This window comes from Sciurus vulgaris (assembly GCF_902686455.1).
Source record: "Sciurus vulgaris genome assembly, chromosome: 5".
In the NCBI taxonomy this organism is placed as follows: Eukaryota; Metazoa; Chordata; class Mammalia; order Rodentia; family Sciuridae; genus Sciurus; species Sciurus vulgaris.
Window position 1 is genome coordinate 20648314 of NC_136465.1, and position 12560 is coordinate 20660873.

Sequence of the window (12560 nt, forward strand, 5' to 3'; positions counted from 1 at the left end):
ACAGGCACAAATATTAGGGATTAACTTGCAGGAAAGATTGGGTCTGCCCCCAAATCAGGAGACCCAGGTTCCAATATCAACTCTGCCAATAATAGGTGGTATCATCTTGTGCCTCCATTTCCCATCTATAGCAGATACCATGAGGACTAAAGACTATCCCTGTGATCTTGTAATTGTTTCCCAGTCTATTCTTTCCAAGAGAGAAGTGGTGTTGCCCTCCACTGTCTAATTGCTTCATGTGGGGTGTTATCAGACTGTCCTCTTGCTCCATGTCTGGGCACTGCCTGGGGAGTGCATGTGGTAGTGCTTGTTCACTACATGTCTGCACTGGTAACACTTGACCATGCAGCTCCATTGGAATTTGCAATTATAAATTTGCAATTTATTACTGCTCATGGCCTCACTCTTCTTCTCTTCCACTTGTAGCTCACACTCAGTGAATAGGAGCCCACAACTGCATTGCTTTCACTTGGATGTATTGTGGTTGATCTGCAGGAACTTGTGACCTTTTGTGCCATAGATACCCAGGCTGGAATTACAAGGACAGTAGTCTGGAGATTTCTCTAAAATGATTATCTTAGCTTCTATGCTAGGAAGGAAGGCCTGAGTGGGAGCCCAGAAACCCTCATTGATGTTTCCAGCCCTTAGCTGCTGCTTATCCTTTTCAATTTTCAGTGCCTGGTCATGCTTGGCCTTTGGGTAGTCTCTCATCTCCCAAAGTGAGCCAGCTGCAGCTGCATGTCTGGATGCTGCAGCTCCCTAAGACATCAAGACATCTGAAAATTCTTTTTGGGAGGCTCTTACTGACTGCCAGGTATTCCTGTAATAGGGCTCTGGCATCCTTCCCATCGTCCAGATTATCCACAAATAGTTTGGAGACCCTTTCCCCAAATTCTGCATTGTTGCTACAGCTCCCTAGATACAGTCATGGCCTCCTGTTTTTCCATTTTTGACTCATCACAGTCAGTTTTCAAAGTCACCCATGCTACATCTCTTGGGGATGGTGTACCTGATGCTGGCAGGGTGGTTGGCATGAATGAAGGAAGTCGCTCTGTTGGCACTTCTCAGCCTGTCATGGGTGGAGCACTGGAACGCATTTTCAGGGCAGTTCTAACAACACCAAGCAAAGAGGAACTTATGCTCCTCAATGCCATTCTGGGTGCCCAAAGCCACACTAGTAGTGTGGGTGAGCTAGGCCAGGCAGAGGCACCAAAGCTGATAAAACATATGCTGATGGCCACCCATAGCACAAAAAGGTCCGCTATGTGCTATGACAAGTGCCTGTGATCCCTGTACTCCAAAGGCTGAGGCAGGAAGATCTCAAAAAAAAAAAAAAAAAAAAAAAAAAAAAAAAAAAAAAAAAAAAAGTCCCCTATGGTCCTACCTACCCTGTCCAACTCAGAGTCAAGTACAGGGAAGTGAGCCACCTGAGACTTCTAATTTTATTTGTACTTTACTGTATTTTCCACTACAGTAAAATAATGAATAGGAATGGCAAGAACTGCCATTCTTAGCTTTGCCTGATATTAAAGAAAATACTTCCAACATTTCATTATAGATTTTAGGATTTTTGCAGCTTTTAAAAATTAGTTTAGACTGACCATGGTGGCTCATGCTTGTAAACCCAATGGCTCAGGAGACTGAGGCAGGAGAATCACAAGTTCAAAGCCAGCCTCAGGAACTTAGTGAACCCTAAGCAACTTAGTGAGAGGCAGTCTCAAAAGTAAAAAGAACTGTGGATGTGACTCAGTGGTTAAGCATCCTTGGGTTCAATCCCTGGGTACCAAAAAATACAATAAAATAATAAAATGAAATTGGTTTAGAAAAACATTCTCCTATCCTATTATAGCAGATTCAAAATGACTGCAGTTCTTCCATACTTTTTCCATAAAGAGGTGGGGCTCATTTGTCCTACCTGGGAAGCTGAGTTGGACTGTGACTGTTTGACCAACAGAATACAGAAAAGATGACATTAGCTAGTTCTAAGCTTTGCCTTTAAGAGACTGGAAGATTCTGATGTGGTGTATTGGAGCCTGAGTCACCAATAGAAATCTGACTGTTTTGCTTGAAAGATCAAATAGAAAGAAGAAGGATCCACCTGAGCTCAGCCTTAAAGCCATCCCTGAGTGTATCTGGTTTTGTACTCTCCAGCTCTACTCAGTGATGTCATCAACTAAAATCCACTGAGTGACTTTAGTTAATGCCATGCAGAATAGAAGAATCCTACAGGTGAGTTCTATCTGAATTCTTGATCTATAAAAATGTGAGATGTAATCAAATGGTTGTTTTTTAAAGTCATCAATTTATTTTTTTTATTTAAAAAATTTTTTTCATATATGTATATAAGGTAATAAGGTCTGTCTCATTCTACTTCCCATGTCCTTCCCATCCCACTACCCCATCCTTCCCCTCACTCCCCTCTGCATAATCCAAAGTTCCTTCATTCTTCCGTACCTACCCCCCACTATGGATCAGCATCTGTTTAGAAGAGAAAACATTTGGTCTTTGTTTTTTTGGGATTGGCTTATTTCACTTAGCATCCAGCTCTGTCCATTGCCTGCAAGTGCCATAATTTTATTCTTCTTCGAGGCTGAGTATAATTCCATTGTGTATATGTAGCACATTTTCTTTATTCATTCATTTGTTGAAGGGCATCTAGGTTGGTTCCATAGTTTAGCTATTGTGAATAGAGTTGCTATAAACATCAATGTGGCTGTGTCACTGTAGTATGCTGATTTTAAGTCCCTTGGGTATAAACCGAGGAGTGGGATAGCTGGGTCAAATGGTGGTTACAGTCCAAGTTTTTTTAAGAAATCTCCATACTGCTTTCCAAAGTGGTTGCACCAATCTTCACCAACAATTTATGAGTATACCTTTTTCCTATATCCTCGCCAACACATATTATTGCTTGTATTCTTGATAATTGCCATTCTGACTGGTGTGAGATGAAATCTTAAGAGTTGTTTTGATTTGAATTTCTCTAACTGCAAGAGATGATGAACATTCTGTCATGTTTGTTGATCAATTGTATTTCTTCTGTGAAGTGTCTGTTCAGTTTCTTAGCCCATTTATTGAGTGGGTTATTTGTTTTCTTGGTGTTAAGCTTTTTGAGTTCTTTATATATCCTTGAGATTAGTTAAAGCCATCAATTTTTAGAGGAATTTATACAGCAATAAATAACTAGAACAGAATGTGATAATAGGGATTGGGTCTACCATTATAAGAAGAACTTGAAACATTGCCTTTGCAACTGGGCAATGCGTAAAAGCAGAAAAGTCTCCATAAAACTGTTAGTGAAGGAGATTCAAGATGGCGGACTAGAGGGTGGCTGCGTTTCGTGTTGCTCCAGGACTCAGGACTCAAGAAGAGGAGATATAGAGAGCCTTGGGACCAACTCAAAGCAGCTGGGCGAGAATCTCCCACTGGGCAGGCGTCCCGGACGGGGCAGGAGTCCTGGACGGGGCGGTAGCCCCAAAAGCAGGGATCTTTGCAAAGTAGAACGGCCGGCGAGGCGCCCCTCCCCCCGCCAGAGCAGTGATCGCAGACAGCTGGGAGCATTGAAGAGGGGGCTGCCCAGAGGAGAAGGAGAAATACGGGCTCGGCAGGTCGCTTGGAATTGGATCAGCTGCGCCAGGGCTCCGGGCGGCTATCCGGAGGAGCAGCGTGGACTCAGGACTCAAGAAAAGGAGATATTGAGAGACTTGGGACCAACTCAAAGCAGCCGGGGGGCTGCCCAGAGGAGAAGGAGAAATACGGGCTCGGCTCGTCGCTTGGAATTGGAGCAGCTGCGCCAGGGCTCTGGGCGGCTATTCGGTGGAACAGCGTGGTGAGTGGTTTGGTCCCAGAGCATCCGCTCCTGAACATAGGGGGGTTGTCTGGAGGAGGAGGAGCGCGGCGGGGTGCTTGGGCTCCAAGTGACTGCACCAGGGCTACGGGAGGCAGTCGGGACAAGAAGGTGCACAGTGAGTTCTTGGGACTCGTGACGCACCAGATCTCTGGGTGACTGCCTGGTGGAGAAAGTGGTGCGTGGTGGGTCACTTGGTCTTAGAGGGACCGCACGGATCAACAGGTGGCTGCCGGAGGAAAAGGCGTGTGGCGGGTCACTGGGACTCGGAGCGATTGTAAGGGGCTCCAGGTGGCTGCTCAGAGGAGGGGCCGCATAGCCAGGCGAAAAGTGCAGAGCAGGGTCCTAGACGGCTTCTTGGTGGAAGGGCCCCACAGACAAACTGAGGGGCGGAGCGAAGGCTCCAGGACTGCAGGCAGCTTCTCTGAGGAGAGGCAGCCGAAGGAGATTCGTTTGCGAAGGGTGAGGCTTCCAGGCCCAGGAGGTAGGTCCGGGTCCCTGGGAACATTGCAGAAGAAGGCTGCCCAGCCCAGGCGGTAGTTGTGAATTGAACGGAACCTCTGGGAGGAAAACCGACCAGCGAGACCTCCCCACCGGGTGACTCCTCCCTGTTGGGTGAGGTTCTCCCAAAAGGACCGTAAAATCAGAGACACAGGCCCAAACTGGTCTTGCATCAGCCCACACCTACTTCCCTTCTGGATGACCATTCATCAGCAAGTGAAGGTACCTCTGCCCACTAGCAGGGAATATACCCCACCAGAAGGCCACCACCCCTAGGGAGTCAGCTCCCTTGTGGAGCACTGCATTATCAACTTCCTCCAAGATTTCAGGCTACTGAAGACTAAGAGGGGATATAATAGAAATCTTCAGGGATATTATAAGACAATAGAGGAAATCTGCAATATCACAGCAGTCAACTGATAACTGAACAATATGAGAAAACAAGGAAAGAAAATGCTGCAAACAAATCTAGATGTTACATCAATGAAACCCAACGACAGCATGGCAGAAGAAATGACAGAAAGGGAGTTCAGAATGTACATAATTAAAATGCTCAGGGAAGCAAATGACAAGATGCAAGAGCAAATGCAGGCACTGAATGATCACACCAATCGACAGTTAAAAGAGCAAATACAGGAAGCAAAAGATCACTTCAATAAAGAGTTAGAGATATTGAAAAAAAACCAAACAGAAATCCTTGAAATGAAGGAAACAATAAACCAAATTAAGAACTCCATAGAAAGCATAACCAATAGAATAGAACACCTGGAAGACAGAACATCAGACATTGAAGATAAAATATTTAACCTTGAAAACAAAGTTGAACAAACAGAGAAGATGGTAAGAAATCATGAACAGAATCTCCAAGAAGTATGGGATATCATGAAGAGGCCAAATTTGAGAATTATTGGAATTGAGGAAGGCTTAGAGAAACAGACCAAAGGAATGAACAATCTATTCAATGAAATACTATCAGAAAATTTCCCAAATCTGAAGAATGAAATGGAAGATCAAGTACAAGAAGCTTATAGGACTCCAAATATACAAAATTACAACAGACCCACACCAAGGCACATTATAATGAAAATGCCCAACATACAAAATAAAGACAGAATTTTAAAGGCCGCAAGAGAGAGGAATCAAATTACATTCAGGGGGAAACCAATACGGATATCAGCAGATTTTTCAATCCAGACCCTAAAAGCTAGAAGGGCCTGGAACAACATTTTTCAAGCCCTGAAAGAAAATGGTTGCCAACCAAGAATCTTATACCCAGCAAAACTTACCTTCAAATTTGATGATGAAATAAAATCCTTCCATGATAAACAAAAGCTAAAAGAATTTACAAAAAGAAAGCCAGCATTACAGAACATTCTCAGCAAAATATTCCATGAGGAAGAGATGAAAAACAAAGAAACAAATCAGCAATGGGAGGAACCATCCTAAAGGAATTGTCAAATAAAGGAAGAACCAAGTCGTCTCAAAATAAATAAATAAATAAATAAATAAATAAATAAATAAATAAAATGAACCAAATGACCGGGAATACTAATCATATCTCAATAATAACCCTGAATATTAATGGCCTGAACTCATCAATCAAAAGACATAGACTGGCAGATTGGATCAAAAAGAAAGATCCAACAATATGTTGCCTGCAAGAGACTCGTAGAAAGAGATACACATAGACTAAAGGTGAAAGGATGGGGGAAAACATATCATGCACATGGACTCAGCAAAAAAGCTGGGGTATCCATCCTCATTTCAGATAAGGTGGACTTCAAGTCAAAACTAGTCAAAAGGGATAAAGAAGGACATTACATACTGCTTAAGGGAACCATAAATCAGCAAGACATAACAATCATAAACATCTATGCTCCAAACAGTGGCTCATCCATGTATGTCAAACAAATCCTTCTCAATTTCAGAAACCAAATAGACCATAACACAATAATACTAGGTGATTTTAACATGCCTCTCTCACCACAGGACAGATCTTCCAGACAAAAATTGAACAAAGAAACCATAGATCTCAATAACACAATCAATAATTTAGACTTAACGGACATTTATAGAATATACCATCCAACCAAGAGCGAATACACTTTCTTCTCAGCAGCACATGGATCCTTCTCTAAAATAGACCATATATTATGCCACAAAGCTAATGTAAGCAAATACAAGAAGATAGAGACACTACCTTGTATTCTATCAGATCATAATGGTTTGAAGTTAGAAATAAATGAAAGAGTAAAAAACAGAAGCTACTCCAACACCTGGAGATTAAACAATATGCTATTACATGATGAATGGATAACAGAAGATATTAGGAAGGAAATTAAAAAATTCCTAGAGGTAAATGAGAACAAAGAAACATCATATCAAAATCTTTGGGACACTATGAAAGCAGTACTTAGAGGAAAATTTATTTCATGGAGCGCATTCAATAAAAGAAGTAAAAATCAACAAATAAACAACCTAACACTTCAGCTCAAAGCCCTAGAAAAAGAAGAACAGACCAACACCAAAAGTAGTAGAAGACAGGAAATAGTTAAACTCAGAGCTGAAATCAACGAAATTGAAACAAAAGAAACTATACAAAAAATTGACAAATAAATAGTTGGTTCTTTGAAAAAATAAACAAAATTGATAAACCCTTAGCCACTCTAACAAAGAGAAGACGAGAGAAAACCCAAATTACCAAAATTCGGAATGAACAAGGAAATATCACAACAGACACGATTGAAATACAAAACATAATTAGAAGCTATCTTGAAAATCTATATTCTAACCAAATAGAAAATTTCGAAGACATCAACAGGTTTCTAGAGACATATGAATTGCCTAAATTGAACGAGGAGGACATACAAAATTTAAATAGATCAATTTCAAGTAATGAAGTAGAAGAGGTCATCAAAAGCCTACCAACAAAGAAAAGTCCAGGACCAGATGGGTTCTCAGCCGAGTTCTACAAAATCTTTAAAGAAGAGCTCATTCCAATACATCTCAAAGTATTCCATGAAATAGAAGAGGAGGGTACCCTCCCAAACTCATTCTATGAAACCAATATTACCCTGATACCCAAGCCAGACAGAGATAAATCGAGGAAAGAAAATTTCAGACCGATATCATTAATGAGCATTGATGCAAAAATTCTCAATAAAATTTTAGCAAATCGCATACAAAAATATAGTAAAAAGATAGTGCACCACGATCAAGTGGGTTTTATCCCAGGGATGCAAGGTTGGTTCAACATCCGGAAATCAATAAATGTAATTCACCATATCAATAGACTTAAAGTCAAGAACCACATGATTATTTCAATAGATGCAGAAAAAGCATTTGATAAAATACAACACCCCTTCATGCTCAAAACACTAGAAAAAATAGGGATAGTGGGAACATTCCTTAACATTGTAAAGGCCATCTATGCTAAGCCCATGGCTAATATCATTCTAAACGGTGAAAAACTGAAAGCATTCCCCCTAAAAACTGGAACAAGACAGGGATGCCCTCTTTCACCACTCCTATTCAATATCGTTCTTGAGACTCTAGCCAGAGCAATTAGACAGACCAAGGAAATTAAGGGAATACGAATAGGAAAAGAAGAACTCAAACTATCCCTATTCGCGGATGATATGATTATATACTTAGAGGAACCAGGAAATTCCACCAGAAAACTGTTAGAACTCATAAGTGAATTCAGTAAAGTGGCAGGTTACAAGATCAATGCTCATAAATCCAATGCATTTTTATACATAAGTGAGGAATCCTCAGAAAGAGAAATTATGAAAACTACCCCATTCACCATAGCATCGAAAAAAATAAAGTACTTGGGAATCAATCTCACAAAAGAGGTAAAAGACCTCTACAATGAGAACTACAGAACACTAAAGAAAGAAATCGAAGAAAACCTTAGAAGATGGAAAGATCTCCCATGTTCTTGGATAGGCCGAATTAATATTGTCAAAATGGCCATACTACCAAAAGTGCTATACAGATTCAATGCAATCCCAATTAAAATCCCAATGACGTACCTTACAGAACTAGAGCAAGCAATCATGAAATTCATCTGGAAGAATAAGAAACCCAGAATAGCTAAAACAATCCTTCGCAGGAAAAATGAAGCAGGGGGTATCGCAATACCCGAACTTCAACTTTATTACAAAGCAATAGTAACAAAGACGGCATGGTACTGGTACCAAAATAGACAGGTAGATCAATGGTACAGAATAGAGGACACGGACACAAACCCAAATAAATACAACTTTCTAATACTAGACAAAGGGGCCAAAAATATGCAATGGAGAAAAGATAGCCTCTTCAACAAATGGTGCTGGGAGAATTGGAAATCCATATGCAACAGAATGAAACTAAACCCATATCTCTCACCCTGCACAAAACTCAACTCAAAATGGATTAAGGACCTTGGAATCAGACCAGAGACTCTGCAGATTATACAAGAAAAAGTAGGTCCCGATCTTCAACATGTCGGCCTAGGACCAGACTTCCTCAACAGGACTCCCATAGCACAAGAAATAAAAGCAAGAATCATTAACTGGGATAGATTCAAACTAAAAAGCTTTCTCTCAGCAAAGGAAACTATCAGTAATGTGAAGAAAGAGCCTACAGAGTGGGAGAATATCTTTGCCAATCATACTTCAGATAGAGCACTAATCTCCAGAATCTATAAAGAACTCAAAAAACTCTACACCAAGAATACAAATAATCCAATCGACAAATGGGCTAAGGAAATGAACAGACACTTCACAGAAGAAGATGTACAAGCAATCAATAAACATATGAAAAAATGTTCAACATCTCTAGTAATAAGAGAAATGCAAATCAAAACCACCCTAAGATTCCATCTCACCCCAATTAGAATGGCGATTATCAAAAATACAAGCAACAGGTGTTGGCGAGGATGTGGGGAGAAAGGTACACTCATACATTGCTGGTGGGGCTGCAAATTAGTGCAGCCACTCTGGAACGCAGTGTGGAGATTCCTTAGAAAACTTGGAATGGACCCTCCATTTGACCCAGCTATCCCACTCCTTGGCCTATACCCAAAGGATCTAAAATCAGCATACTACAGAGATACAGCCACATCAATGTTCATAGCTGCTCAATTCACAATAGCCAGACTATGGAACCAACCTAGATGCCCTTCAATTGACGAGTGGATAAAGAAACTGTGGTATATATACACAATGGAATATTACTCAGCCATAAAGAATGACAAAATTATGGCATTTGCAGGCAAATGGATGAAATTGGAGAATATCATGCTAAGTGAGATAAGCCAATCTCAAAAAGACAAGGGACGAATGATATCGCTAATAAGTGGAGAATGACACATAATGGGGGGGAGGGAAGGGTTAGTGTTAGGGTTAGAGTTAGGGTTAGGGAGGGGGGCAAGTATGGAGGAAGAAAGTACTGTATAGAGGGTAAAGAGGGGTGGGAGGGGTGGGGGGAAGGGGAAAAAATAACAGAATGAATCAAACAACATTACTGTATGTGGATTTATGATTACACAAATGGTATGCCTTTGCGCCATGTACAAACAGAGAGGCAACATGTATCCCATTTGTTTACAATAAAAAAAAAAAAAAAGAACTTTTAAAAAAATCAAATTACAGAAGAATATGTTGAATGACATCAGTGGAATACTCAGAAAAATCCAGACCATGGAAACCTCTACAGGACAAGTGACCTGGTTTCTTCAGCAATAAATTGTAAGAGATGGGGGGAAGGGGATGAACCTTTTTTGAATTCTGATTTAAGCAAATCAAGTGAAAAAAAAAGAAAATTTGCTTAGACAGTTGGTGAAATCTGAATACCATATATATATTTGATCTTCAGAAACAGTTCATTTTTTAAGTGTAAATTTTTTTTCTTGTTTGTTTTGGTGACATTCTCTATGTTTTAGAGGAATACACTGGAATATTTTCAGAAGAAAAAAAAAACTGTTAGTGAAGCTGGACAGGTCTCAAGAATACTATTGTGAGGGCTGGAAGAACACTGAGAAAAATATTAGGGACCTTGTTATATACTGATGGAAATTTGGTTCACACTGTCATCTGCTATAACATGAAAATAGAAACTGTACCCTATAAACTCTTAAGTCTTACTGGGGAGATTTCCATGAAGAATATAAAAAGTACTAACCTGCTTTTCTTTGCCTATGATAAAGAAATAGAAGAGAAAGGTAAGCCAAGGGAAGAACTGTTAATAATCTGAATATTTTTGGGTGGGTTTCATAAATCCTCTCTAATAAACAATAGAACACATGGCATTGTCCCCAGAGTAGTCTCACAGAGGAACCAAGATAGAAAGGAGCATGTCTTAAAAAGATGGTGGGTGTTTGGATTGGTGATGGATTTCACTCCCCTCAACCCCTACCACACTTTAAAGATGTGGTCCACTGCCTTCTGGCGCCCATAATTTCTTGTGATAGATCAATAGTAATTGGAACTGATATTTCTCTGCATTTTGTGTATTATTTTCCTCCACAAATGTTCAAGATTTCCTCTTGTTCTTTGGGTTTCAAACATTTGACTATTAGATAGCTAAAATGTTATTTTTCATAGGTGGTCTGATTAGAATTTTTTTGATCTTCTTGGTTCTGTAAATTTATATCACCTATCAAATGGGAGAAATTTTCAACCATTTTTTAAAATTTTTCTTTCCATTTTTCTCTTTAAAAATTTTCTCCCTGTTTTTCTCTTCTTTTTTCTTTGTAAATCCAATTATATGTATGTTACACCTTTTGATAATGTCCCACAAGTCCTTGAGGCTCTGGTTTAATTTCTATTTATAATCATTTTTCATTTCTATTTACTATATTGCATGTTATCTATTGACTTATCTTAAGACCACTGACTTCCTAACATTTTCAAAATTCCCTTCATACCATCATAAGAATAATTTAATTCAGATAGTAAAATGTCAGTTCAGCTCTATAATTTCCATTTTATTTCTTTGTATTTTCTATTTTCTACAGAGATTTATTACATTTTATGTTATACATTTTCCTTTACCTTCTTGAGCATAGTTAAGAGTAGTTGCTTAATGCTCTAATTCTTATTTCTGGATTCCATGTCAGGCTTGGTCTCCACTGATTATATTTCCCTTAATAAAGTCACACTTTCCTGTTTTTTTTTTTTTTTTTTCTATATTTTGAGTAATTTTGGATTCTATCCTAAAAATTATAAACATGATGATGTGAAGATTGTTGATTTTCTTATAGTCCATTGAATAATACTGATGTTTTTCTTTTATTAGGAAATTCATTTTGTCAAACTAAAATTTCTTACTGTGGTTTTTGGAATAAGATAAAATATTTCACTTTTTTCCTGCCTTAGCTGGACCGTTCAGTCTTCCTGGCGTACACGTGGTTTAAGGCGCAGTCATATATTTGGACAGAATTTACATACCCAGAATTCAGGGTTCCACTTCTTCAGTTTTCTTCTCCTTTGTCTTTCTACTTCATTTTCCAGTGCTTTTTTTCCCTCAAATATTTACTCTGGCTCTCATGTATATCAAGTATACTTTCTTGGTTTCAGTTGCCTTAAGACTGCAGCCTATTCACAGGTTGAAACCAAAAAAGTTGGTAATCTCACTCCATTCTGGTCCTTGGAGGTTCAGTTGTCCTCCACAATATTGCTGCTCTGTTCACTCTTCAAAGCCTTCAGGTCATTGTTTTTTATATTTTCCAAAGGATATATTAAGTATTGTCTATAGGAGAGTCAATTGGTTAATAGTTTATTCTGTTATTCTGGGAGTAGAACTTCCATATCTTTTTAATTAATCAAAAAGTATTTAAATATAACCAAATGTGAAAAATGATTAATAAAAATTGATACTGAAACATAAAGTTGTGGGAAAAGATGATAATTGTAGGAAAAAAAGCCAAAGACACTTGACTGGACAGAATTCCTGCATTAGTAGCTGGCTTTAGTTTCTTGGAGAGTTTTCAGAAACTTCTTTTGGAAAAATTAGTGAACACGTTTATGGGAATGGGACTCACCAAAATCTGGCATTTGGTAGGAATATGGTATGAGTCAGGTATTGGTCATCTAGTGAGAATATAGTTGAGGATTTGGGCTTCTCTGAATTCTCTAAGTTCACATTGGCTAACCTTCAGCTCTTAGAAGTGTCTCAGAGCTTAAAATTTTTGTGGGTTGAAATGAGTGTTGTCAGCTGAATCAACATC

The 12560-nt window shown here is 39.2% G+C and overlaps 1 pseudogene across 1 annotated transcript in view; it reads right to left on the reverse strand.

Annotated features, from left to right (window-relative positions):
• Positions 1-249: 249 nt before the first annotated feature.
• LOC306661023 (protein Wnt-8a-like) overlaps positions 250-12560 on the reverse strand; it is a 30299-nt pseudogene continuing 17988 nt past the window's right edge. The window contains exon 3 of the transcript in view: positions 250-1191. The product of the transcript in view is annotated as a protein Wnt-8a-like (transcript). The remainder of the gene's footprint in view (positions 1192-12560) is intronic.